The 27698-nt window shown below is 36.1% G+C and overlaps 1 protein-coding gene and 2 long non-coding RNA genes across 9 annotated transcripts in view; 2 read left to right on the forward strand and 1 right to left on the reverse strand.

Moving 5' to 3' along the window:
- PDE4B (phosphodiesterase 4B) overlaps positions 1-27698 on the forward strand; it is a 548107-nt gene that overhangs the window by 222226 nt on the left and 298183 nt on the right. The gene's annotated exons all lie outside the window — the stretch shown is intronic.
- On the reverse strand, positions 11554-20135 carry LOC144310751 (uncharacterized). Its single transcript, XR_013376427.1, has 2 exons — positions 19856-20135; positions 11554-11612 (listed from the first exon to the last, which is right to left on the reverse strand). It is a non-coding gene; the product is annotated as an uncharacterized LOC144310751 (long non-coding RNA).
- Positions 20146-27698, forward strand: part of LOC144310750 (uncharacterized) — a 35625-nt gene continuing 28072 nt past the window's right edge. For 3 of the 4 annotated variants that reach the window (XR_013376425.1, XR_013376424.1, XR_013376423.1), the window contains exons 1-2: positions 20146-20282; positions 21843-21906. This is a non-coding gene — a long non-coding RNA (uncharacterized LOC144310750). Of the gene's footprint in view, positions 20283-21842; positions 21926-27698 lie in introns of all 4 variants that reach the window. The other variant, XR_013376426.1, reaches the window with a different exon arrangement.

The following is a 27698-nucleotide window of genomic DNA, read 5'->3' on the forward strand; positions in this document are numbered from 1 at the left end:
AAGATGGGTACACACTTCACCTTGCAATGTCATAACATATGCTAGTAAAGGACTATTATATAATACATGGTTGAGTAAACTTGCTTTTTTCATTTTTCCCAGCTGCAAATCAAGATTTGCCTTGAGTTATATTATCAATTCTGTGCCCCAGTGGTGCCGTGAAAATGTGTAATCAGATTTGTGGCCCTTATTTTACCTGTTAGCTTGATGCACTTTCCTTTTTCATATTATAACCCAGTAAAATTAAAAAATACATGATTAGGTAGGAGGATTGCTCTAGGCTTGTACAATGCATTTAATATAATAAAGTTTAAATAGAAATATTTTGAAATAAATATTATTTATATTACAAATATTTTAGAGCAAACGTTTTTCCAACTTACCATTGTTAAAAATGTTTTAGAGTAGAAGATAAAAGATGAATCTATTGACTCTTTGTTCTTAAGCTGAGACAACCCCAGTATTGATTTATGTGCAATATTTATGAATGATACTATTACTTTTTATAATATTAATTATAAATCATGTGTTACTATAATCATCACTACAGACAAAATATCTTTCTTGTAATCATCATAGCATAATGAAATCAGTTCCTTAACACCTAGACAAAAAATCATGAAAAACCTTAAGCATTAATTTAGGATAGTTTGCTTTTATAGCTGTAACTTTGAAATAACCAATATCTAATTTCTCATCTGTGATCATAATGATAAATGATATTTGCTTGATATACAAAAGTCCTTTCAACCGATATCCCTATTGTTGCTCACTAGAAAGTATTAACCCTCATTTCAGAGTACTTGGAAGGATTAAGTGACAGTCAGTAGTGACAAAATTGGTAATTAAATCTGGGCTCTCAATGCCAAATACTGCATTTGCAGGTATTGAGAATGAATAGACTAACATAGTTGATTAGGGAATTGTAAGTGAGAGTATAGTACTTTCTCACCAGGGATTAAGAAATAGGAATCAATATCCCTTCTTCTTTACTCTTTTTTGACATTCCTTTACAAAAAAAGTGCAATGAAAGCAGAGGGGCAAGGAGACATGGTTAAGGACAGAAATTGATTCATAGTCAATACACATGTTTTAGCCAGTAGAAAAGCTCTTTTCCATTGGTGAAAATTTGGTGGCATTCACCCAAAATATAAAATCAAATTGATATTTTTTAAATTGACAAATTTTTGAGATTGATAACGTAAAATAAAAACAAAACATGTCAGTGACCCATGTATGTGTGTGTGTGTGTGTGTGTGTGTGTGTGTGTATTATTTCAGAATTGGGCTGTCGTCAGTAAGTAAGTTAGAGAGCATTTGTTTTCATTTTTAATTATTGATCAGCTGCCTGTAAAGTTCATTTTCTATTAATGCGGAGGTGGAATGGTGTTTTTCCTTCCTCTTTAGTTCTTGATGAACCCCATATGTTTCTGGTGCTCACAGCTCTTCAATAATTCAAGTGTTTCATGGAAAAAAGTCAAGTTTTGAAAATCTAGATCAGTGGTTCTCAAAGTTGTTTTTTTTTTCCTTCCTATTAGCAGTAGCACTATTTCTTCAAGTTACATTTAAAATACATTATTTTAAATACATGTATTTAAATACATGTATTTTAAAATACATTTAAGCAGAGCTGCTTGGTTTGCATATAAGAAGGACTATTACATCGTGATCCCCTTCAACTTTTCATCCCTGTGTGTCGACTCCAGAGGTAGCTCCTTAAAAGCCTGGGACTTTCATTTAACATAATTTGAAATATATTGGCATAGATGATAAAACATTCAGCTAGAATGTAGCTTCTGGCCCACGGCTGACAAACCAGCTCTGGGTTTAAGCCATGACCATATTTCCAACTAGCCTTGTGACCTTGAGTAAGTAATACAATTTCTCTAAACAACATTTCCTCCTTAGTAACAATGAGCATAAAATGGTGCCTATGTCATAAACCTGTTCTGAAAATTGAAACAATACCTGCAAAGTGTTAGACATGTCTTACTGGTGTCAATATTTAATAATCTCTTCTAAGACAGTGATACCGTGTTGGCAATATAATGAAGTGGTAGAGAAAATGCTACTCACAGTAATTATGGCTTTCTTGATGAGAGGCCTGAATGCTTCAAATTATAATCCTGAGAAACTATAGTTTATGCTTTTTTTTTTTCAACTCTAAGATTTGTGTAAAGACATCTATCTTACCTGGAATAATAAATTATAAAGTATCCTTTAACATACTGTACTGGTAAAAATTCTTAAGGTACTAATTTTCTTTGGTGGTCTATACAAAGTTAATATAATTTCATGAGGTCAAGATGGCATACTTAATCTTCCCCTGTGCAAATGGACTATTTTATTTGGGATAGAGTCTCTAAAGTAGAGGTTTATATGCCATGGTATCATTTATTCAATTTTGAATAAGCAATCTATTTTCCTGCCTTCCCTCCATTCCTTCCTTCTCCCCTTCCCTTGCTTGTGCTCTGTGCCAAACACTTTTTCCTATGAAATAAAAAAACAGATGGGTGTCACAACTGAAGAGGTGGTGGCTGTCCTCAAGGTACTATGGCGTCTATCCCTAGATGTCACTTTAATCTGACTACTATGCAACTGAACTTTTCAGCAGAAGCAAGGTGAGAACTGTCTAGAAGGCAACCTATAAGGCAATATGGACAGTGTGGAGCAGTGAACACCTTACTCTTGTTCTTTCTGCATTCTCCAAAACATCTTGCTTTCCCCAGTCCCTCACATGTGGTACTTGACCCAGGTTCTCCTTGTTCGTCTTGCCTTGCTACTCTCTGGCTTCATTGAGAGTTGCACTGAGCTTCAGAAGGGTAGTGCCTCTTCACCACCAACTCCTAGGCCTCCTGCAAACTATTCTTCAATTTACTGAATGTAGTAGAGATCCCTTCTTAAAAATATACATACCTATGGAAAGTAGTATATTTGAGAGTATACTTTGATTTTTAGTTAGAACCTTATCTGGAATATGTTAGTAGCCAGCTGAAAGGAAGCCTACCTCAGGAAAGATGCCAGAGAGCAGGTGGACCTGCCAAACAAGAGAAGACAAAAGTACCCAGGCTAAAAAATAAGAGGAGCAAGAAAGGAGGCTGAGTGTATTCTTTCTTTTTCCTTCTTTCTTTTTTTTTTAATTTTGCCTTAAGCTTTCCATTCAAATCATCTTGTGCTTTTTGCACTAGCTATTCGTATTAGTCTTTTGCCTCATTAACATTTCAAAGAGTTAGAGACAATGAGTGTGATTCTGTGAATCACCCAATCCAATGAATGTCAGCTTGACTAACCCAGTGACACGGGTCCCAGTGCCACCCCCGCCCTGTCCTTACATTCCAGAATTCTCTCCCCTAATTTTGATCTTTCTGTGCTTCTGTCATCCTGTTTTATGAGTTTCTTTTGCTTGTTTTTAAGATTTTATTTATTTATTCATGAGAGACACAGAGACACAGGCAGAGACACAGGCAGAGGGAGAAGCAGGCTCCGTGCAGGGAGCCTGATGGGGGACTCAATCCTGAGACTCCAGAATCATACCCTGGGCAGAAGGCAGACACTCAACCACTGAGCCACCCAGGGATCCCTCTTTCACCTGTTCTACTGAATCCTGTGTTTTCAGTCTTTCCCTCTCTTTCCGTGTTTCTTTCTTTTCCTTTATGAATTAATTTTTTCTCTCTTTTCTTTCTCAAAGTATTTTGCATACCTTTAACTCTGTACATGTCATAGATGTTGAATTGTAAGTTTGGAATTTGTTACTTCATAAAGATTTACAGCCTCTAGTTTTCCCTTAAATAGCAAGTGAGTTGAAAACTTTAAATTTCATGTGTCAAATGAGAGAAAAAGAGGTTGTTGTTGGGATCCCTGGGTGGCGCAGTGGTTTGGCGCCTGCCTTTGGCCCAGGGTGTGATCCTGGAGACCCGGGATCGAATCCCACATCGGGCTCCCGGTGCATGGAGCCTGCTTCTCCCTCTGTCTGTGTCTCTGCCTCTCTCTCTCTCTCTCTCTCTATGTGACTATCATAAATAAATAAAATTAAAAAAAAATATTAAAAAAAAAGAGGTTGTTGTTGTTGTTTTTTAATGTGTAATCAATTCCCCCTTTGAATTCTGAGTCAATTTTTTTTTCAATGCTACTAGACAAGGAATTTAGTTTATACATGGTGTTATGGGTTATTGCTGAGCTGCCTCTTCCTCTAGTTTTAGGGACAAAATTTTATGAATTGGCTTAACTGTAGAAACTATTCTCTAAAACATATACTGAACACAAAAAGACAATTCTGTGTTTGGACAATTGGACAACTGAACAATTATGTACAGACCTCAGCCTGTAAATGCACTGAACTCAAAACCTTTGTTCTTTTTCCTTTTATGCTTTTCTCTCTAGATCTTTAGCCTTTCTAGTAATTCATGCTTAAAGTTCTGAATCTTGGAAGTGGTCATATTTCCATTTTATTTCTACCTCTGTTCAGCATCATCTCCCCTAGCTTTTCCTCTCTGGTCCTAAAGTTTTGATGTTACATTCTCTGTCTCCCATGAAGCCCTTCTAGTGGACCAGCAGTGTCATTTCCATCTGCTATAGCACCCATTCTCTCTCCACTTGACAGAATCAAGGAGGGGAGATTACTTAAACCTTTCCACTTTCAGGTCACCATTCTATCTCCCTCTTCTTCTCTGGTATCTTAGCTCTGCTAGAGAGGAGTTTATCAGTCTATCAGAGTCCTTTAGGGTCCCCTTAGTCTTTGAATACTTCCATGCATTATACTCTCATTATATGTAGTTTGGATCATTTCCTGGTGTCAGTTGCAAAAATATGCTAAGCCAAAACTGAAATTTTAGTTTAATTAAAGATTTCTCAACAATAAAAATATTTTTGAATTTTGAGTGCAGTAAAAATTGTTTATGGAGGATATTTTCATCACTGGGTAAAAGTATGAATCAGAAAAATGTTATTGAACCAAAACAAAACATACAGAAAGCTCCTTTTTTACCATTATTCAATTTTAGTGCAAATTGTATGGTGAATCAGAAAGAAGAGATTAATGAAGTAACTTTTCCAGAACTTTGAAAGATTTACAGTTTGGTTAGAGAAAAATGGGAGTGTCTTCCAGGAGCTCAGAATTGCAGGAGTGAGGGGACATTAGATGATGGAAAAAATTGGTATGTGTTAGTATGGTACGCAGCTAGAGAAGATGTGTACAGTGGGCAGGATTCATTTAGTCAGTGGTATATTAAAAAAAATTATCTAGTTGCTCTTATCTGTGCCAGTTACTGTACAAAGCTTCAGAGTTTCAGTGGGAAATAGAAACATACAACATAACATGTAAGAATACATATGTATTAATTGAACAATTACACAAGAACTTAGTAATAAGCCACATCATATGTGTTTCTACAGAAAGAACTTAAAGTTTTGAAAGTATATAGCTGAGGGTATTGATATATAGAGTGGGACCAGAGATTTCCATGATGAAGTGACATCGACCCTAAAATCTAAAGCAGAAGTGAAAAAAATCTGTTTTGCTTTAAGATTGGCAACTCTGTACATAGAAAGTGGTTGAAAATATGGAAGAAAGGAAGATGTCTGCATGATATCTGAGGTGGTCGAAGGAATTGAAAATAGGAAAAGAAGTAGAATTTTAAGTGAGGGCTCATATTTTGGTGGTGAGATTGTTTAGCAAACTTGAGCAGGATGTAAACTGGTGAAGGCATTGCTTTAACAAACTGGTGGTGATGGATTGTTGAATGATTGGAGTAGGAAAAGACTATAACTAAGGTCTAAGGTCAGATGGAAGATAGCTGCATATAAGCAGGCATGGAGTAATAAGGTCATGAATCTAGATAGCTCAATATCCATGTGAAAAAATCCTGTATGTGTTTCCAGTTTTGTGACATCTTTTCACTCCTATTTTTTCAATTTTTAATTTTTTAATTTATTTTCCACTCCTTTTTTTAAAAATGAGGTTGAGAGTGTGTATCTCCAAAATCATATGTTCAGTGAAATCTCCCCCTCTTCCCTCAGGAAGAGTTATAGCTACTCCCCCAGAATCCCACAGAATTCTATTTCTATCTCTGTTAGCATACACTCTATGAAACAATTAATTATTTATGTTCTTGTTCCCTGAATAAAACTGTTAACTTCCCATGGCTGGGAGAGTTGTTACTTATTTTACATGGGCATCTATGGCAGAGTTCTTCCAGGGTTGATGAAAACCTTAGAAGTTTTCATGTGAGATTATCTACTATAAAATGTTAGGATTTCTAAAAGGTTATGGTGATGCGTCTCTTGCTATTTGATCCTGCTCCTTGGAGTACACTTTCTCGCAGAGAAATTGGGGGTAGTTAAAACTAAAAAACAAGAGGAAATAATACATCATGGAAAATTAAAATGGGGACAGCATTGAATCATTTCAGAAATAAGTACATTCTCAAAAGGGTGTTCCTTTTCCAAGCCTACTCACTTTGTAACTTTGCTCCTAACTGAAAACTCTAGCTGAGGAAAATGCCTCCAAGTTCAATTCTTAAAATTCAATCTTTCTGAATACTATGATAATTGGTAAGGTTTTGATTCTGTTGCTAAAAGGCCTAGGGTTTGGTCTTTAGTATTCTAGTCTTGCCCTGCACCTGCAATTGCATGATACTGATAAATTGGCCTCAGGCACAGTTCTTCAGCTACCTTGAGACCATGAAATAATCACATTATGACCCTACACCTTATTCCCCCCATTCCTTCCAAAATTATTGCCACTAATTTGTGCTGTCCTCTACTCATTTCTTTAATAGAGACATTCAATTCCCCTCCCCCCCAAAATTCCACACCGTGGATTTTGTTATTAACTGAATGGCTAAATGAATAAAGTCCACCTGTGCATTTTCTCTATTTTCCACATGTAGCCTATCTTACTGCCTCCTTTCTGAATATGTCTTTAAGTAAAAAGAGCCAGTATTTCCTTGTTGAAATTAGTTTCATGTCCAGAGCAGAAAGATTTGTTACTTTTCAACTCACAGAAGGTGAATAGGTGATTTATCTTTTTTTATATATTTATATTTATATTTTTTTATATTTATATATTTTATTTATTTATTTATTTATTTATTTATTTATTTATTCATTCATTCATAGAGACAGAGAGAGAGAGAGGCAGAGACACAGGCAGAGGGAGAAGCAGGCATCATACAGAGAGCCTGACGTGGGACTTGATCCAGGGTCTCCAGGATCACGCCCTGGGCTGCAGGCGGCGCTAAACCACTGCGCCACTGGGGCTGCCCCCTTGATTTATCTAACAGCATATTTATTTAGTTTTTAGTGTGACATGATCAAACAATAAAACATGCTTTGCTTTTCCATTTTTAGTGGCTGGTCTCAGAAATCCCCAAAGACACTCTTCGCTCTTTTCTCTCTATCCCTCTCAGTTTCTTGGTATCTAGCTCCCCTTCCCTCTCTTGCCTTTCCCTCTTCTTATCTATCTATCTATCTATCTATCTATCTATCTATCTATCTATCATCACAAAACATACTCTGGAACCAGATAAGCATGTTTTATTTTTAATTCTTTTTAAATTCAATTTAGTTAACATATATACTGTATTATTAATTTCAGGGGTAAAATTTAGTGATTCATCAGTTGCATATAAACTTTTTTTTAAGATTTTATTTATTGATTTTAAAGATTTTATTTATTGATTTTTAAGATTTTATTATTGATTTTATTTTATTTATTTTATTTATTGATTCATGAGAGACAGAGAGAGAGACAGAGAGAGAGGCAGAGGGAGAAGCAGGCTCCATGCAGGGAGCCCGACGACTGGGACTGGACCCTGGGACTCCAGGATCACGCCCTGGGCTGAAGGCAGCGCTGAACCCCTGAGCCACCCAGGCTGCCCTAAACATGAGTTTTAATCTTGTTGGCTTAAACCAACTTTCACTTAGCTGAAACCTCAAAAAGCAATTTAGTTACTGAACCTCAGTCTTGAATCTGAAGATGGTGAATAATTTTTCTTGTGGGGTTGATGGCAGAATTAGAACTAATATCTATGAAGCATTTCATAATTGTCATGTAACACATAGTGGTTATTATTTTGATACATTTTAATGATATGATTATTCTGCAGTTTTGTATAGGCATAAATAGCTATTGCTTTCTGTAAGCAACTTAATTCACGTTTTCTGATCAATTCTGGTGAGCATGGGAGAGGAAAGACTGATATTTAGATGCTACCCCTTTAAGAATGGGGGTTGGGAGGATGAAGCTGGGATCCTGTATTCCCCGCCTCTGTCAGGTTGTTGGATAGGATGGATCCTCCTGTTAGGGAAGATAGTTGCACCATCTGAACACTGGCGTTCCAACTCTATGTCCATCTTTCAGCCTTTTCAATGAGGATGATTTTTTGTATTGACAGGAAGAGTACTTCTTGGCATTGGTTTTGTTTCTGCCTAACTCCTAACACATAAACCTTTTAGCAGAGATCATTCAAAACACCCAGGCCCTCCTGTCATTGAATGGAGAAACAAGAAGCCTCTTCTCTGTAGAGAAATTTCAGTCTTTTACAGTGATGCCTAGTTCTCTCCTCTTCCTTAGGCAGCAGGATGAAGGGGGCTGGAGGCACAAAGGCATGTTTCTTCCCACTCCCAAAGAGAAAGACTATGTAGAGAGAGTAGGCTGGATGTTACAATTCTTTGCTGCATTAGGAGATTAAAATGACAGGTGACACTTCTCTTGATAAGCTAGGCACCTAGAGGGAAAAAGTTTTTTGTTTTGTTTTGTCTTTTTAATACGAAGAATATGCTCAGGTACTGGGTGTTGGAAGATAAAAGCATGTAAAGGATTTAATGAAGACCTGTGAATAATTGCAGGTGCATTTTCTAGTAGAACACAAAAATGTAATCCTGTAATGTCTGAGACCTTTTGGGATGCAGTTTTAAAGAAGTACTTTTATTCAGGAAGTAAAGTTTTTGATAAGACAAAATAAAGGTAAAGAAGGGATTGGCGCTTTGGGCTCATTTTTAGGGAGTAGCTCAGGCATTGTCATGTAGGAGTCATTTGAGAGTCAATTGTCAGCTGAAAGTATTGGCAAAGAGGAGGGAGAAGAAGACTGGAAGGAAGTGAAAGGCAAAACCATCCTATTTACTGGATAGTTTTGTTTAAAAACTAATGTACCTGATCTTCTTGGTGTAATAGTTCCATCTTTGTAACCTTTCAGCCTGTCTTTTTGGAATTGGTAAGATTGGAATGGGTGAGAACTGACCATCAAATGATTTCTTGTTGAATTATTCCTTCTCTAAAACTGACCCATATTAACCTTGTGTTGTAACCATAAGGACTGGGGGTGGTAGTAGCTACTTATTTCTTGGGCAAACATGCTAAGCAAAGTAACATAGAAAGCATGATGTCCCAAAGATAACCTGCTGGTTTACCTCTGATTTAGTGAATATTGTTTAAAATGATTCAATTCTAGTAGTTGGCTTCTCCAATTTGTTTACCTCCCCGTCCTTCCGGAGGTACAAAAATGTTCTGGCCTGTTCTTAGTAACCAAATGGACACTCTTTGCACTGATAATACCCCTTTGATATTGGTTTGTTCCACATTATCATGCAAAACCAACAACTGTACAGCCTCTGAAGCTTTTTGTCTTTTTTTCTTTTTTTTGAGTGTGGTTGACATTCAATGTTACATTAGTTTCAGGTGTACAGCTTAGTGATTTGACGAGTTTGTGCATTATGCTATTTTCACAAGTGTAGCTACCACCGGTTCCATCACATCTTTATTACAGTATCTTTGCACTCTTTATGCTCTGCTTCTTATTCCTTGACTTACTCATTCCATAACTGGAGGCCTGTCTCTCTCTTTCTCTCTTCCATTCACTCATTTTGTCCAACTTCTATTCCCTTTTCTCTGGCAACCATCAATTTGTTCTCTGTATTTATAGTGCTGATTCTGCTTTTTGTTTGTGTATTTATTTTTTTTAAGATTTCACTTATGAGTGTAGTCATATGGTACTTATCTTTCTCAATGTGACTTATTTCACTTAGCATAATCCCCTCTAAGTCCATCCATGTTGTCTTAAATGACATGATCTCATCCTTTTTATGGCTATGTAATATTCCATTGTGTATATAAATATTTTCCTTATCTATTCATCTATTGATGAAGCAACTTAGGTTGCTTATATATCTTGGCTATTGTAAATAATGCTGCAATAAATACAGGAGTGCATTTTTGTCTTTAAACCTTACCAATCTTTCTTTCCTTCTTCCTTTTTCTCCAAACTTAAAATGCAGCTATATACAACTATTAGCAGCTTCTACAATATTTTGACTTTGCTTATGCTCTACCCAGTGTTTTGAACATTTTGACTTCTCCACTTGCCTTATCCTACTAAATCCTCAAGACAGGGCTCGATGCCCTATAGAAAGCAAGGCTAGTTGAAAAGGTGAAGTCAATTAGCTGTCTATCTTGTGTGCTTCAGCTAGACTTCTGTACTTTATAATAGCATTTATCACAACAATTGAACATCTTTTTCCTGCCCTCCTCTTCCTGGGTCATGAATAACTTGAGGAGAGAGATCATGTTTTTGCATATATATAGCACCTAACATATGATTCAACATAGTGTCTGACTCAGTAGGTAACCAGTTGGTTGAAAGAATAAATGAATATATGAATTTCAAGTGCTTTATATAATGTATATATGATCTGTAAATGTTAAATAATGTTTTAAAGGAGTTACTTTCCTTGAAGAAAACAAACTCATCAATTTTATTTTTAGCACAAAAGTTTAGAAAGATGTACAGGGTTCGATTAGTAGCTGTTTTCAAAGAATGTCATATATGATGGTCACTAATCATATACTAATTCCTTTTCAACCAACTTCTGGTGATTTTTTCCCCCTGAACACCTTCAACTCAAGTAGATATTATAATGATTTGTATAGATATTGGAGTGATTCATATAACTCTAAATTGAAATAGCTAAAAATGAAAGTGTTTTATTGTTAACATTTTCAGACCAAAGATAGCATAAGGTGAGTTTTCTTCATGTTTTCCAAGGAAAGGAAGACTACAGATATTTAATTTGTAATATGTTTTAACATTAATAGGTAAAAAATAAAGTTTGTTTATCTGAGGAATGTTTATGTTGAGTATAGCTTACTATGTTGTTTCATTACTACATGCATAATGGCAGCAATTCTTCTCATGTGCCTGAAATACATTGTTGAATCAGAGATTTACTGAATTTGAGGATGAAAATAGGTTAGAATAAAGTACAGGGCATGACTGGAGCTGGAAAAAAAAACAAAATTTTATAATACAACAAACTTGAATTCAAGTTCTAAGTCCTTCACTTAGTAGCCCTGAGAACATGATAAGTTACTTAATCTTCCTGAGCCCCCCTTTCCTTGTCTGGAACAGGTTGGTAATATGTAGTCCAAAATGTTAATAGATTTGAAAGAAGTAATGTAAGGAAAGCAATCAGCCCAGTTCCCAGCATACAGCAAGTACTCAGTAAGATATCATTTCTCTTTTCTTTATTTCCTCAGTATTATTCAGGCACTGTGTTGCAGTGGTTTGGGGACCACTATGTATTTAATAAAATACTTCACTGGCATGAAAAGTTTTTGATCTGTTAAAGGAAGAAAATTTTTATTAAAAAGAGTGATTATCTTTATATTATCAAAAATAGATATAATTGTTACTATAAAAGTAGATTGGGTGGTGATTATAGTTAATAATAGTGTCTTACAAATAAATAATCCAATTTAAAAAATGGGCAGAAGACATAGGCAAACATTTCTCCAAAGAAGACATCCAGATGGCCAACAGACACATGAAAAGATGTTCAACATCACTCATTGTCAGGGAAATGCAAATCAAAACTACAATGAGTATCGCTTCACACCTGTCAGAATGACTGAAATTAAAAAACTCAAGAAATAAGTGTTGGCAAGGATGTAGATAAAAAGGAACTGTGGTGTAATGTTGGTGGGAATGCAAACTGGTACAGCCACTGTGGAAGGCAGTATGAGGATTCCTCAAAAAATTAAAAATAGAACTACCCTAAGATCCAGTCCTACTTGGTATAGAGATTAAGAGTACACTTATCTTGGTGACCATTGAGTAATATATAGAACTGTTGAATCAGTATATTGTACACCTGAATCTAATATAACACTATCTTATATACTTGGAAGTTGATAAGAGAGTAGATCTTAAATGTTCTCACCAAAAAAAATAAAGGTAATTATGCGAGGTGATGGAAGTGTTAACAACAGTATGGCGACAATCATTCTGTGATATATAAGTGTATAAAAGCAACACATTGAGCACCTTAAACTTACACAATGTTATATGTCAACTATATCTCAATAAACCTGGAAAAAATTAATTGGATATATTACTTAAAAATATTTGACTATTCAATGCCAATGAAACTTCCAACCAGAATCAGTAGTATGAGCCCAGTAAATAGTGGATTCAATTGAAACCGTATTCTACCAATGGTGTGGTTCTTTATAGTGTAATCTTTTAGGTCAACTATTTTCTTACTGTGTGAAATTCATGTGTTCTTTTCATGAACATGGAATTATAAAATGACTGATGTTCTTTTGAGTTTGGGGCTATGTATTGAGCTTTAAGAGACCTTATAAAGGAAGAAAGGGGGCAGATGGATCAGTGTGCCTACTGTGTGTTTTAATGGCTATTGAGTATCTGCATGTGTTAGTACTTGTAGAATAAAAATCATTTTGAGCCCATGGCCTTTAACAATAGTTCTTTAGAACTGCTAGAATAAGAAAAGAAACTAAAGAAAACTCCTTTGAATTCTGACCAGAGAAAGCAGTTATAAAATAAAGTGAAATGGAGAAGTCAACTAATTGGATCTGTTCCACTATTTCAGTCGGTCTGTGTTGATCTATGAGCAAAACTGGTTGAACGGCTTACATGACAGCCCTCCAAGTACATGGAAAATTTCCCAAGCTCATGCTGGTTAGGAAACAGAAGTCCTCTTTTAAAGCAGTGCAGAACTCAGCAGTTTGGGTTTCATTGAGCTGGCTTAGTGGTTTCAACTTCTATAACTTCCATATGGAAACTTAAGGGAAACATAGAAGCTAAACTGTCTTATAGTACTACCTGAGAGCAGCTCCTATTTCAGGGGTCTCTGTTCAACTGGCCTAGGACCCTAAAGATTTTTGTCCTCTGAGTAACTGGATTTCTTTCCTAAAGACCAACAGGACCAATCAAACTTAAGAAAACTGATTTCTAATGGCAGTTAAAGGAGAAAATCCAGTTTAACCGTCTTTTCAGAGTTCAGGAGCCCTTGGAACTGGTTCACCAAAAAATGAGCAAAGGAGCCAAACAGAACCAAAACCAAACAGGCAACAAAATTGTGTTCTATAGTAAAACATTGATTATGCAATAGTTTTAGCTTTCTTTTGCAATAGTCTAGAGGCAAATGGGAAAATTTGGTTGAGCATTGTAAATCACAGGCAGTTAGGGATTATGATTGGCAAGAAATATGCATGTAGTCTTAAAATTGTAAAAAAAATTTTCACTTGGTTCTAGGATGATATTGAGAATCATTGAGAGTCAGCTAAGCATTATGATAAGCTTCTTACATGTATTTTCTCATCTGATTTTGTCACCAACTTTGTGGGGATAGGAATTGTTTTAACCTCATTTTAGTTTCTGAAGAAATTGACAGGCAGATGTAATGTCTTCTGAAGGGTCACTCAGCTGAGAAGGGAGGGATCCACATTGATTGTGAGGTGTGTTTCAGCCTCTTTCCAACATGCCATACTACATTTTGCGACGCTTATCATTTATGTCTTGTTTGATGGATTTAAAAGTGGTTAAAATAGGTTGACTCTTCCTGAAAATATTGACACTAAATTTTTTAAAAATTGTTTAAAATCCTTTGCATGACTAAAGACTTTGCTTACCCCCTTGAGCAAGTTTCTACATAGATGAATATCTGTTGTGAAATGAAAAGACTTGTTTTAAGAGAAAATAAATAATGACCTATGTGATGACTCAGCAGTGTTTCTTTCTTTTGCTTTAGGAACCTATAGCATGTTTGGATTGCCTAAGCAGAGAGATTATAAATTCCATGTTTTAAAAGTAAATGTTTGAAATATTAGCTATACCTTTAATTAGATAAAGTATCTGGACTCACAGTGAGCAAAGGAATCTGAAAAAATTGGCATATATCGATTATATTTGATTATATTTTATAATTTATAGTATGTTGAAGTTAGAACTTATGTTCAGCAAAACTACATTACATTTCTTTTCTTTCGTGAGATGTTAATCAAATATCCCACATAACTGAAATTGAATTTAACTCCTAGAGAAAGACATTATTTTTAGAATATTTTAAAAGATTTTATTTATTTGAGAGAGTGAAAGGGAGAGAGAGAAAGAGAGCACAAGCAGGGGTCAGGGAGGAGCAGAGGGAGAGGGAAAAGCAGACTCCCTGCTGAGCAGAGGTGAGACTTAATCCAAGGACCCTGAAATCAGAACCTGAGCCGAAGTCAGCTGCTTAACCAACTGGGTCACTCAGGTACCCCTATTTTTAGACTTTTGAATAAAGATCTCTATACAAAAAGTTCTATATTACCATGCCTTATTATGATCTGAATAAAATTTTACCTTTCCTCGACTCTTAGTCATCATTATATACATGATGGGAATCTAAGAAAATGAGAATGAACATGACAGGCAGTGGGACAAGAGACATGGAGATTAATGCTGTGCTGAAGGAACTCTGTGTAGTGCAATTATCATAGAGGTGAGGGAGATGGTGAGTGGAAGGAGGGCAGGTGTAGAGTGCGAACAGGTTACAAGTTGGAGCTGGGAGCCATGTTCAGGAACCAGACTTCATTTTGTACATGATGAGGGATGTTTCCAGCATGTTTTAATTTTAGTTAACTTATTCTCTAGCAGTAATGTGAAGAGATACTTAAAATGGGCAAAACTGGAGGTAGGGAAATGGATTAAGAAGTGACAACAAATAATCAAAGCTTGGTAAGATGAAGACAGACTAAGTCTATGGTGATAGCAGTGGGGAAGGAGACAAGTTAGAGAAATATTTGATCAAGTCTGATCAGTTCTCAATGTTTATGTGGAGCAGCAAGAACAAATCTGGGTTTTGGGGTAGCCTAGGGGGCTCAGCGGTTTAGTGCCTGCCTTCAGCCCAGGGTGTGATCCTGGAGACCAGGGATTGAGTCACACATTGGGTTCCATGCATGGAGCCTGCTTCTCCCTCTGCCTGTGTCTCTGCCTCTCTTTCTCTCTGTGTCTCTTATGAATAAATAAATAAAAATCTTTATTAAAATTTTTTTTAAAAAATCTGGGTTTTGTGGGGCCTGAAACTTGCACAATTTTTGAAAATTCATATGCAAAATTATGAATGTAAAATGAGGTATGAAAGTAAATATTTACTTAGAAAAGCAAGCATGTAGTTACACATTTTAAGTAAACGACAAAACCCATAAATCTCACCAAATGCACAGAGAAGTATATCTCATTAAGTACAAACTAAATGTATTATTCTCTCAACTTCCCTTTAGCCATTTCCCAAAACTGCCAGTATCCATTTTAAATATCTCTGCACACAAAGAAATATGACAGGTGAAACCATTGTGTTAAGAGAATCAATAGAGGTAGGATACATCCCAGAACCTTTTGTACTTGGTGGAAAACTGAGCCATCGTTGTGACTGGTGAGCAATCAACATAGATATAAACCATTCCTTTTTTTTTTCTTATCTGGACAAAATATTTCCAGTTTTAAAATCAAGATTCTGAATTATAGGTTTTGGCTTTAAGAATATAATAATGATAGGGGTGGCTCAGTTGATTGTCTGATTACTGATTTCTACTCAGATCATCATCTTGGGGTTGTGAGATCAAGCCCCAGTTTGGGCTCCCCACTCAGCTTGGAGTCTGCTTGAGATTCTCCCTCCAATCTGCCCTTTTCATTCTCTCTAAATAAATAAACAAATAAATAAAATCTTAAAAAAGAATATAATAATGATTATAGTTGTTAATAGTGAGGAGTGAGGAAGAATATACATTAAGAAAACATTTTGTAACATTACTTTGCAAGGGAATACAATATTCCTCCAGTGTTCATTCATTTTGTACCTTGCTGAATAAAGCTACCTACAATATTCACATGTAGTGGCCTCTGCTGTGGTCTTTAAGAACCAAAAAGCTTGAAGCATATAATGAGCCAATGCAGATAAACTAATCTGAACTTTAGATTTTTTTTTTTTTTTTTTTTTTTTGCCAATTTGAGATCTGTGAGCAGAAACAAGATAGCAAAAGTAAGAATAAAGAGGATTTCGTCATTTGCTTTATTTGGAGGATAGCAGCTTTTTAGCCTTACAGTTTTAATTCCTGTGGTTTTTTTTATACTTGTTAGACAGTTGGTCATTCCAGTAAGAAATGTGGCAAGATTTGGTACAATACAGAATTTATGAAGCTTTCTGTCTCAACTTTGAGAGACAATATAGCACTTGGATTAAATATAAGGATCCTGGAGCTGGACTGAATGAATTGGATTCCCAGCTTCACTGCTTACTGGTTTTACTCAACCCCTTTGTGTCTTGGTTTCATGATCTGTTAAAAGCAGATAACAATACCTACTTTACTGTTGAGTGGATTATAGGTGTTGATAGATGGAAAGATCTCAGAAGCAACTCCTGGTACACAATAAAGAGGCATTATATAGGTATTTGTTAATTTGTTTTCCAAAGAGAAGCAGCCATAATTTTTCTTAGAATGGCCTAGAAGTCCCTGTACAACTGAGTAGTTTTGTTTCCAAACTTTATTTCTAGCCACTGTGCCAGGTAGGCTGAAACCCAGCCCTGCATTTTCCCAAACTGTTTCACGTGGGTGTTTTGAGATAATTAATTTGTGGTGCCCAATAGATGGTGAGCTGAATTAAATGAAATATTTTAGAGGTGGCAGAAATTTCCAAGCAGCTTTTCATGTCCTACACCCATAGTTCCTTGTGGTCCAGGGAGGGAATCTGAAGATGATTGAACAGTAACTTTAAAAAAAAAATTCTTTTAAAGATTTTATTTGTTTAAGAGAGAGAGAGAGAGAGACAGAGAGAGCAAGTAAGAGCACAAGCTCAGAGAGAGGGAGAAGGAAAACAAAACTCCCTGCTGAGCAGAGAGCCTGACGTGGGGGCTCGATTCCAGGACCTTGGGATCATGACCTGAGCCAAACGCAGACGCTTAACCAACTAAGCCACCCAGGCACCCCAAACAATAACTTTTCTGTTTGAGATCAGGGAAATGCTGCTATTACTGTGGGCTTTCATTGAATAGGACTGCGATCTACTATGCTAAGACTTTGGCCTCACCTATTTTGGGTGGTGCAAGTTTAGGTCCTTTGAAGAGGCAGGCTGTAAATGCCATTTAAATAAATTCCAACATTAGTTGTCATGTCCTGCCAAGGGAAGTGTTGCTTGTTTACTTAGCGTTTGTGATCTTGTTAATACTGGTGATGGCCACCTGTGAGTGTGAATAGGGCTAAGGAGCTGAGTGGCAGATGAGTCATTTCCATAAGGTCTGCACATCAATTCTGTTCTTTGGATCATGACAGGAGATGTCCTTGGAGGACCATTGCCATTTTAAGACTTGCTTCTGGTTTCCTCTTTTATTCTTTACATCCCAGCCAGTTGTCCCTTCACCCAGGCAGGAAGCTCGTGGTTCCCTCATTGCTGTTCCTCTTGTACCATTTTCTGGACACAAAGCCTAGATGACTACCATTATCATTTTTCTTGGCTTTTGATCACTAAAATTCCTCCAGATATCACTTGTATTTATGAGTAAACTTTTCCTTTTGAGCTGCCCCCATACTCCAAGGCGTCTTTCTAGATGAACTGTTTCTTGACAGCTTAGGAGCAATAAGCTCCACCATCCACATAACAATGAACAATCTTTTCTGCAGTCAGTAATACAGGTTCCCATGAGTGTACCCTCTTAATGACTTGGGGGTGGTGGGGAAGAATCTTGACCAGATATTACCTGATTTGGGGGAGTAGAACAATATGAATATGGTATACAATATATTTTTCTTTTTTTTTTCTTTTTTTTAAAGATTTTATTTACTTATTCATGAGAGACACAGAGAGAGAGAGAGAGAGAGAGAGAGAGGCAGAGACACAGGCAGAGGGAGAAGCAGGCTCCATGCAGGGAGCCCGACGTGGGATTCGATCCCGGGTCTCCAGGATCACGCCCCAGGCTGCAGGCGGCACTAAACCACTGCGCCACTGGGGCTGCCCTACAATATATTTTTCAATCATTATCTGGAACGTGTAACTATCATGGTCAATATGACTTGTGCTACAAAGAAAATAGTCAAGAAGAAATAAATTATGGAATCCATGGATGTTTAGTGATAGAAGAAACAATATTATTGTCTGGCTTGGCTCCTTTTTTCTGTAGCTGTGGAAGGTGAAGCCAAGTAGAGTCAACTTGCTCAAAAACACAAGGAGTCAAGAAACTGCGGTAACATGGAGGTAGTTTTCTGGTTCACAGCCCAGTGCTCTTCATTATCAAACATCTCATACCTGAGGGCATATTTGAAAATGTCTGAACATTTTTGGCTGGGAGGCTCCTTGAGGTAGCTTCCTTTTCACTTGATGTGTGAGAAAGCACCCAGGAAGTCCACTTTTAACCTATCAGTAAGTCAGTGATGGAATAGATGCCTCCATTTTTAAGTTACTGTGTTTGGGGGGAGTCCCAACTAATTAACTCTAGGTCTTTCTGGAATCTGTCTGCCACAGTTGCCACAGTAATTCATTTGCCTTCTGAACTGTGGAGCCTTTTCTACATTCTTTATCTCTTGTTCGAATTAATTTTTTAAAATTAATTACTTGTTATTTTGAGAGAGGAAAGAGCATAAGCTTAGGATGAGATTAGGTTCTGTTCCAAATTTTGCCATGAACATGAAGCCTGATCATGAGTAAGTCACTTCAACCACTCTTTGCCTTAGTTTCCTTACATGTAAAATTGGAGCATTACTCTAAAGGACATCTCAAATCCCTTTCAGTTAGTATGAATGGGAAAAGCTACAAGTCCCTGAATTTACAACTGTCATGTTAGTTACCCTCATGCGTTTCATACATTTCCAGTGCCTGGTTGTTGGAAGAGGGACAAGGGTGGGAGTTTGGCATCTGTGTTTGTATTGTCAGCTGACAGGCTTTAAAATAGAAGTAGTATGTTTGAGTAGCAAAAAGACCATCTCGAGGTTTCTCACTAAGTAATGAGAAGATGCTGAAGAGAATTTCTGAGTAAGACATGGAGATATTTTGAGAGGTTTTTTTCCAATCAAGCCTTCATTTCATATTAAAATAAAAATGCATGTAATTAAAATGTAGCTGATTTGTATTAACATTAATGTGTTTGCATGTATCTTAAAAGTGGATCACATAACCATGGATTTTCTAAATAACCCTCCAAGAGAATAGAGTAGGAAATTAGAGTTATAAGACTTGACTCATGGTCATTTGTGGGTCTTTCTTGCAAGTATAAATAAGGAAGGCATTGGGGATGGATCTGGATACCAGTGATGCCAAAGAGCTTGATTTTAGCATTTCTTGGCCCTTTGTATTTCACCGTGCTGTATCTCTTCAAAATGCCTGTCACTTTACTTTTGCAGAAATACAAATTGAACCCTGAGTTACTTTCTGCCTTAGGGATGGAAAAACATTTTTAAGCCTTTCCATTCTGATGCTGAGAATTAAGAAAAAGCAATGTGAAAAATACACATAAATAAAAATATATTTTAAAATACTCATAGAAGTAGAATTTAAGGAAGTAGTTTTGAAGAATGGACAACAAAAGACACATACCTATGTTTTTTTTTTCCTTCATTGCTTCGTCATACAGTCTTGTGGAAATAGATGTGTCCTCAACAAATTAAAGAACACAGGATATTCATTGTCATTTAATAGAACATTGAGCAACTTCAAAATTTGTTTCCATAAATTGTATGCTTAATTGGAAATATACATTTAATTCAAGATCCGTGGAAAATCTATTGTTCGTTACTAATGACTCAGCTGCTCAAATAATCTATCTTATCAGTGGCCAGTGGCAGGAATGAGGCTCTGTGCAGTATTGTAACCATGACATTAGTGACATCATTTAGTGAAAATAGAATTTGGACTGTTTAGGAAACAAAGCAGTGGCTTCTTTGCTTGACTGTGTGAACCTAATGAAAACTAAGAGAATGTAATAAGCAGTGTTGATTTCTCTACATATAAGTAGCAATTTTATGTAAGTGTGTGTATATATAGATATAGATATATAGATATATAACAAAATATTTCATTTAAATTTTCCTACTAATGTATGAGAGTCACAACATTCTGTAGACTCTGAAAATAATATTGTTCATGTATTGGAAAGCCTTGCTATTTGAAAAGCCATACTCTTAACTCGATAGGGCCAAGAAAACATACAACATTGGTTCTCTTCTGAGGTATACCTTTGTGAAAAACGATCCTGTCACTTTTCCTTTTCTGGACCTCGGTAACTAAAAATAATGAAGAGTATCCTTCAAGGCTATGTTAGTCTGTGGTGTTGGGAGATCTGTGAGGGGAACACCATTGTTACTACAGTAACAAAAGTTCCTCCTTTCATGGACACACAGAGGACAGATGGAACATTGAGGAGTAGAAAGCAATTGGAAGAAGAGGTGCCATCCAATGAGAATGGAAGAAACTATGCATGGAGTACTTTTTTGAGAAGTATAGGAATTTGGGACAAGTCACTTGATCTTACCTTCGGACAGGGTTTAAAATAATACCAACCTCATAATCACTGTGTTAGTACATGAAAGAACCAAATTCAAACTCCAGTCCATGGACTGAACATCTTTAATTATGGAGAAGATTAAAAATTCAACTTGGGATATAAATCATTCATTTGAAAATTTGAGAATGAAGACAAAAAGATCTTTTTATCTTTCATTCCTCTCTTTACAAAAGACAGTGACTTGTTCATGTTTGAAGTCTCTGGATAGAGGTAGAAAACATTTATTATACACTTGTAAAATATGTAACTGGATGATAATTTGCAAAGGAAATGAAGAAAGTGCTACTAAATGTTACTTTTGACCTTCAAAAAGATCTTAATAGGTTTAATAGTTTCATTCATTTGCTAATTTGGATAGATTGTCAAAGCACAATTTTATTTTAATCATCTTTTCATGCCAGAATAGAATACAAAGTTGATATATTTATAAAAGTTGATATGTTTTTTAGAAATGTTTACCTGTAGATTAATATCATTCATGTACTGTGGTGGATGTGGTGATATGCCATCCAGATACCCTTCCAAAGAAAGACTTGGCTTGGCTCTTGCCTCCCCATCCAGGATTATGCCATTCCCAGAGCAGTCTGCTTCCATGGCTGGTGGAAGCTGGAGGTATAAAGGTCCAGCTATTTGGGCCCAATGTGGAATAACTCTGATGTCCTGTGGAGTTGACCAAGGCAGTAGGGATGCTCTGCACTGTAGCTCAGATTCTCCTGCCAATCCTCCTCCTTTCTCATCCCTCCACAGGTATTGAGCCCCAAAGCACTTCTTAATTAAACATTGTACATCCTGAGCTCCATTACAGAGTCTGATTTCTGGAGAACTGATCCAGCATTGTGAACATCTTTCTGTTGCATGCAAATTCTCACATGAATAAATTTATGTGCATAAAATTAAAAATGTATACATGACATTAAATTATCTACTCTATATATTCTTTAAGAATTTATAAGAAAGAAATGCTTGCAATATTTCAGTTTGCTCTAAGAATTTTGAGGAAATGCCTTATTATATTTACAGGATTTGAGGAGACCTACAGATCCTATTAAATCCACTCATACAGAGGAGAAGCTGGCACCCCAGGGTAAAAGGACTCACTTAAGGTCATGCCGCCATAGTAGAAATTAGAAACCAAGATAGGTTTCCTAATTCCTTAGCGTCTTGTGTTCAGAGACAATTTTTTTATCTTTCTTTTCTCTTCGTTCCTTCCACCCAGTTTCTTTATTCATATCTCTAAGCTGCAGCTGTTTCCCAGAACAGTAAAATCCTTCTAGAGAAATTATTAGGAGTGTGTTGTATGTAGGGAGGTATAGAAAGGGCACATATAGCTCTTGTAATTCTGTCAGCTGGTGAAAGTGCTTAAAATTGATGGGTGCTTTCTGAACCCCATGGAACTAAGCAGTTCTCCAAGATTAGGTGATTATTAGGCAGTCCCTTCTTCCTGAGAATGCAGGAGGCAGGCTGATGGACAGCTTCTTCATTTCACATGCAGGACTACGCACTTGTACCTTCCTCCCATGGGCATGAGAATTGCATTCAGTATTTCTCAGGAATTAGATTCAACAAAATGCCATTAGAAGTATTGCAATCTAAGAAAAAATGTGTTATTTTAGAGACTGTTTTAGCCTTTGAAATATGGAAATACAATGCATTTACTGCTAAGTACGTTCCAGAGGGTATGACCTGGCTTTATTCTGTATTTATATCTATTTATCTCTTAAATAGTTGTGATCTATTTATCTTTCCTCTAGTGCTTTAATATTTTCACAACTACTCAGCATTCTATAGAATACTTCCATTTATATAGGTAGATGTTGTCAAATAAGTAATACTCTGCATATTACTATATTCAGACACTGGAAAAGGGAACTATATAATACTCTCACTGAATTTAAACTTCACAGTAACACTGTGAAGTAGATATCATTTTTATTTTTGGATAAGAAATCTAAGGTTCATCAAGTTTAATTTAGATAACTACTTGCACTTGACCTGGCTATTTATTACATCTCAGACATGCTCTAAGAGCTTTACATATATTAATTACTTATTTGTTAGAATGACTCCATTGAAGTAAGCCCCATTGAAGTAAGCCCCATTGTTATCACCGGCATTTTATGTATGAGAAAGGTAAGATATGGAGAGATGAGGTAACCTGAACAGTATCCTTTGGTGGATATATGGTGGGAGTCGGAGTCAGCCTAGCTAGAGTTAGTAACCACCTTGGTTTGCCCAGGACTGAAGGGTTTCCAAGGATATGAGACTTTGAGTGCTAAAACTACAAGAGTTCCAGGAAAACTGCAACAATTGGTCCCAATAGATCCAAGTTGTCTCAGCTTTTGAACCCTCCTGTGTGTGACGATAAGGTCTGCCTTTTATGTTTCCGTCATATATCCATGGTTTGTGTTATGGTACAAAATATATCACAAAAGTGATCATGCTTTGCTAAGTTGTAATGTGTTTGGGTAAGTAATCATATGCCAACACCTCACACTTTTTTTAACAGCTTTATTGAGGTATAATTGATACACAAAAACCCCAGCACATATTTAATGTATGTATTTTGATGAGTTTGGACATATGCATATACTCATGATACCATCAATACAAATTAAGTAATAAGCACATCCATCACCTCCAAAAGTTTCCTTGTGTCTTCATTTTTAAATAAGCACTAGAGATCTGCTTGGAACATAATATCTATAGTTAACAGTATTGTATTATACAATTTAAAAAAGTTGGTAAGAGGGTAGATTTCATGCTCTGATTCTTAATTTGGCTTCATGTCATTTACAAGTGGGCCATTTACTTTTTTTATACTTGGGTTTCTCCCAAGCCTATTCCTTATTTCCTGTAAGTCACCAGGACTCATAATATAAAATTATGCCTTATTTGCCCCTCATGGATCCCTCCTGAAATGACACCTTTCTCATATATACCCTACGTCTCCATTTTCCCACATGGTTCTGGAATGTATAATGAATACATTCAACACACATAGGTGCCTCTCAGCTTTCTCTCCTGTCATGCTTCCCTCTTAGGTTCCTCCTTCCCTAAGTGTTATTATTTCCCTATTCCCCCTCTTCCACCCCACTACCTTAGTTTCATAGCTTCTATCTATAACATAGTACTGATAAAATTGTCTTAGGATTTGAAAGAAGAGAGAAATCGATTCAAACTAGTGTTGTCATGGACACCTTTGTAGAAAAGATATTAGTTGAGCTGAGCTTTGAGGAATGCAGAAAATTTAGATGGATGTGATTTTTTATTTTGATTAGAATGATTTTGATTTTGAAGGAGGGTTACTGTCTAGAAACTAAGGAATATTAAATTACTTTTTTTTTAAATTGCATGGCCTCAACCATAAGTAACTTAACCACTGACTATCTTAATTAACCAATTTTTATAATCTCTGTGTTTGAAGGTAGTGTTTCATAAATGCCTGGAGGCTCACAGTGATTAATTATATTGGAGTTTGGTGTAGCATTGCAAAGAGCACACATGTAAACACTTAGACGAAAGAGTAACTTTGGGCTAGTGTTTACCTTCTCTGGACCTCAGTTGTCCTTGGACTAGCAATATCTACCACAGAGTTGTGGTGAAGATAAAAATACATGAAATATTTATTAATAATATAGCCAGTTTGGTACCTGGCACATAGTAGCTGCTATTAAGTTTTAGTTAAAGAATTATCATTCTGTTTATGGAAAAAGGCATGTTAAAAACAATTTTATGGGCAACCCCGGTGGCGCAGCGGTTTAGCACCGCCTGCAGCCTGGGCTGTGGTCCTGGAGACCCGGGATCAAGTCCCACATCAGGCTTCCTGCATGGAGCCTGCTTCTCCCTCCGCCTGTGTCTCTGCCTCTCTCTTTGCTCTCTCTGAATGAATAAATAAAATCTTAAAAAAAAAATTTTTTTAATAAGAAATAAATAAAAACAATTTTATGCTTCTCATAGTCTGGTGAGTTAAACAAGTAGAATGAATGGCTGCGGTTGGTACTCTAGGTGAGTAATAAGAAACTATTTTTAAGCACATCACATTGTTTCCCTCTATTGATACGCCTTTTTTTTTTTTTTGTCAGATTGGGGTGTATGTAGTACTCTCCCCCATGCCTCAGTAGTAAATGTTTGAGAAAACCAGATACTTTTACTTTTTAAAGCATAGGTTTTTTTTTTTTTTCTTTTTTACAGAAAATGATATGTTAGAAATCTGAACCATGGACAGTCAATGAAATTTTGTTATAATGAAATTGTTACAGCAAACTTTAAAAAAATTTCCACTTAAATGTTAGATTATTGACAGTGAGGTCCACAGGGAGTTTGTGGTTGAGTACTTTGTTCACACAAAAATATTTTTGTTCACAAAAAAATCCAAAATGTTTCATTGTTCAACATAGTTTCATTTATACTTACACAGGGGTAGCTACTGCTTTTTGTAAACAGATATATGTTTTTGGCTTTTTTGGGCTGTACTTCCTCTAGGGTACCCTAATAAGGGCAAAAGTGATTTTAATTATGTTTTTTCCAGAATGGATGCAAGTCTATTATTTGGATACATCTTATAATCAGATACTGCTTTTTGTAAACAAATATATGTATCTGTTTCTGGGTGTGCTTCCTATAGGTTACCCTAACAAGGGTAAAAGTGTTTTTAACTATATTTTGTCCAGAATGGAAACAAGTTTATTATTTGGATATATCTTATAAACAGGTATGTAGATGATATTTTATCTCTACTATTGAGTGTTTTTTTTCTCAATCTTCTGTAATATAGTGTGTTTAAGGCTGATGGTTTGAAGGCAGTAAGAAACGGGAATAAAGTAGAATTTTCCACTTTAAATTTATATTTGGGTGCAGTTTCTTTCTTTTTTTTAGATCCTTGGTCTATTAGAAACATAGTAGTGATATTTATACAGAAGCAATTTGGAAGTGATCATGCTTGGTTCTCCAAATGTGTCTTTGCTTTTCTTAAGAAGAGGTGGTGGTAGGGGTGGGGAGGGGTTGCTTATTCATATAGTTTGCAAAGTGTTGAATACTTTAACCATTTTAGCATTGAAAAATTGCTAATGTTTTATTTTCTGATCCATGCATAGGGGATAATTTTGTCCAGACAAGAAAATCTAAACACTATAACATCTTAAATATTAAAAAATAATAAAAATAAAAAGCAGGAGATGCTCTGGTTTTCTTTACAAAATGCAGTTTTCTACTCTACAGATAAACCATTGGGTGCTAATCATGGGAACTGTTGTAACTATAGCACATAATGATGGCATCCCATATATCAGTATCATGGAGAGTTTAGAGAAGGCATCTTTGAGAGACACGCTGGGGGAAACAAATTAGACATTATGTATAGCTCTCTTCCAAGAATTTAAAATGTTTTCAGTTACTATAGGAAATTAGACTTGTTCTGTGTGACTTCATGTGAATTAGGAAGAACAGATGATGTTAAAGATGAAGGAGATTTCTTTTAAGTTTACCAAAGGTCCTCCTAACAAATAGAGATAATAGTAAAATTGGTGGCACTTACAGGTCAGGTTCACCCATGACAATGTGATTAGGAAGAGGATAGGAAACTAACTGTCTTTGAGGTATGCTAGAATGAGATTTCAATTTTAGCTAGAAATTAGATAGGATATTAGACAAGCTAACCTTCAAAGACCTTTCAATGTTAAGATTCTATGAAAAACAATGATTGGCTTGTGTTAACAGATTTGTAAAAAGAAAGCATTCAGTACCTGGACTGCATTAGTCATTGCAAATCCAAATGAAATTCACTAATGTACTTAAAGCTGTTGACTGTTTTTATTACCCACTTCAGTGCAATGAATAATATGTTTATTAGTATGGATTTTCATATTCCAGGTAAGAGCCCTTTTGATAAGAGGTGAAGGAAGAAGAAGCTGTCCCACATATAGCATAGCCTGGTGGATGGTAGTTTTGTATGCACAGCTAGTCTATACTCTGACCTTATTAAAACATTGATCAGCTAAGACCTCATGAAGCATATTTGTACACAGCTGCCTCATTGTAGATAGCATTCATTTTGTGCCCTCGTGGTTTTGCACAGTGAGGCTCTGAAAGACACCAGCTTAAAACCCTCACAAAACTGTGAAGATAGAAATGTGTCTAGTTTCTTACTAAATTGGAATGACAAAATGTTAAAGCAATAGAAGGTGAAAATTACATGTTTTAGTCATTCTCAAACATGGTTATCCTTTGGAATTGCTGGAGATTTAAAAAGAATAAGGATCTGGTTCCCATACTCAGGGATTTTTAAAATTAAACTGAAATTGGTTATTGGTTGGGCTTCGGTTATTTTTTGACAATTCCCTACATAATTCCAATGTGTAGACAGGATTGGGAAGCACTAGTCTTTTCTAACTTATTCATTTTTCTTAGTGGAGATATTAGGACTTAGAAAAGTAGTTCTCCAGTCTTTTAAAAAATGTTTATAGCAGGAGTGCCTGGGTGGCTTAGTGGGTTACCATCTAATTCTAGATTTCAGCTCAGGTCATGATCTCGGGCTTGTGAGATCCATCCAGCCCTATGTTGGGATCTGTGCTCAGCGTGGAGTCTGCTGGGGGTTCTCTCTCTCCTGCCCCTCCCCTGCACACACTCTTACATTGTCTCAAAATAAATAAAATCTTTCAAAAAAATATTTGTGGCATACTCTCAAAAGCTGTAAGTTTGGGCTTTTGGGATACCAGAAGATTGAAAACCACTCTCAACCACTGAGTGTCATGGTAGGATGATGGCTCACAGTGTCTACAAAAACATTCCCAGTTATGGTGTCCTGATCAACTTTGTAAACAACCCTCTACTGTCCTGACCATGCTCACTAACATTTGCACAGTCAACATTCTGGTAGGT

The sequence above is a fragment of the Canis aureus genome, chromosome 3 (assembly GCF_053574225.1).
Source record: "Canis aureus isolate CA01 chromosome 3, VMU_Caureus_v.1.0, whole genome shotgun sequence".
Lineage (NCBI taxonomy): Eukaryota > Metazoa > Chordata > Mammalia > Carnivora > Canidae > Canis > Canis aureus.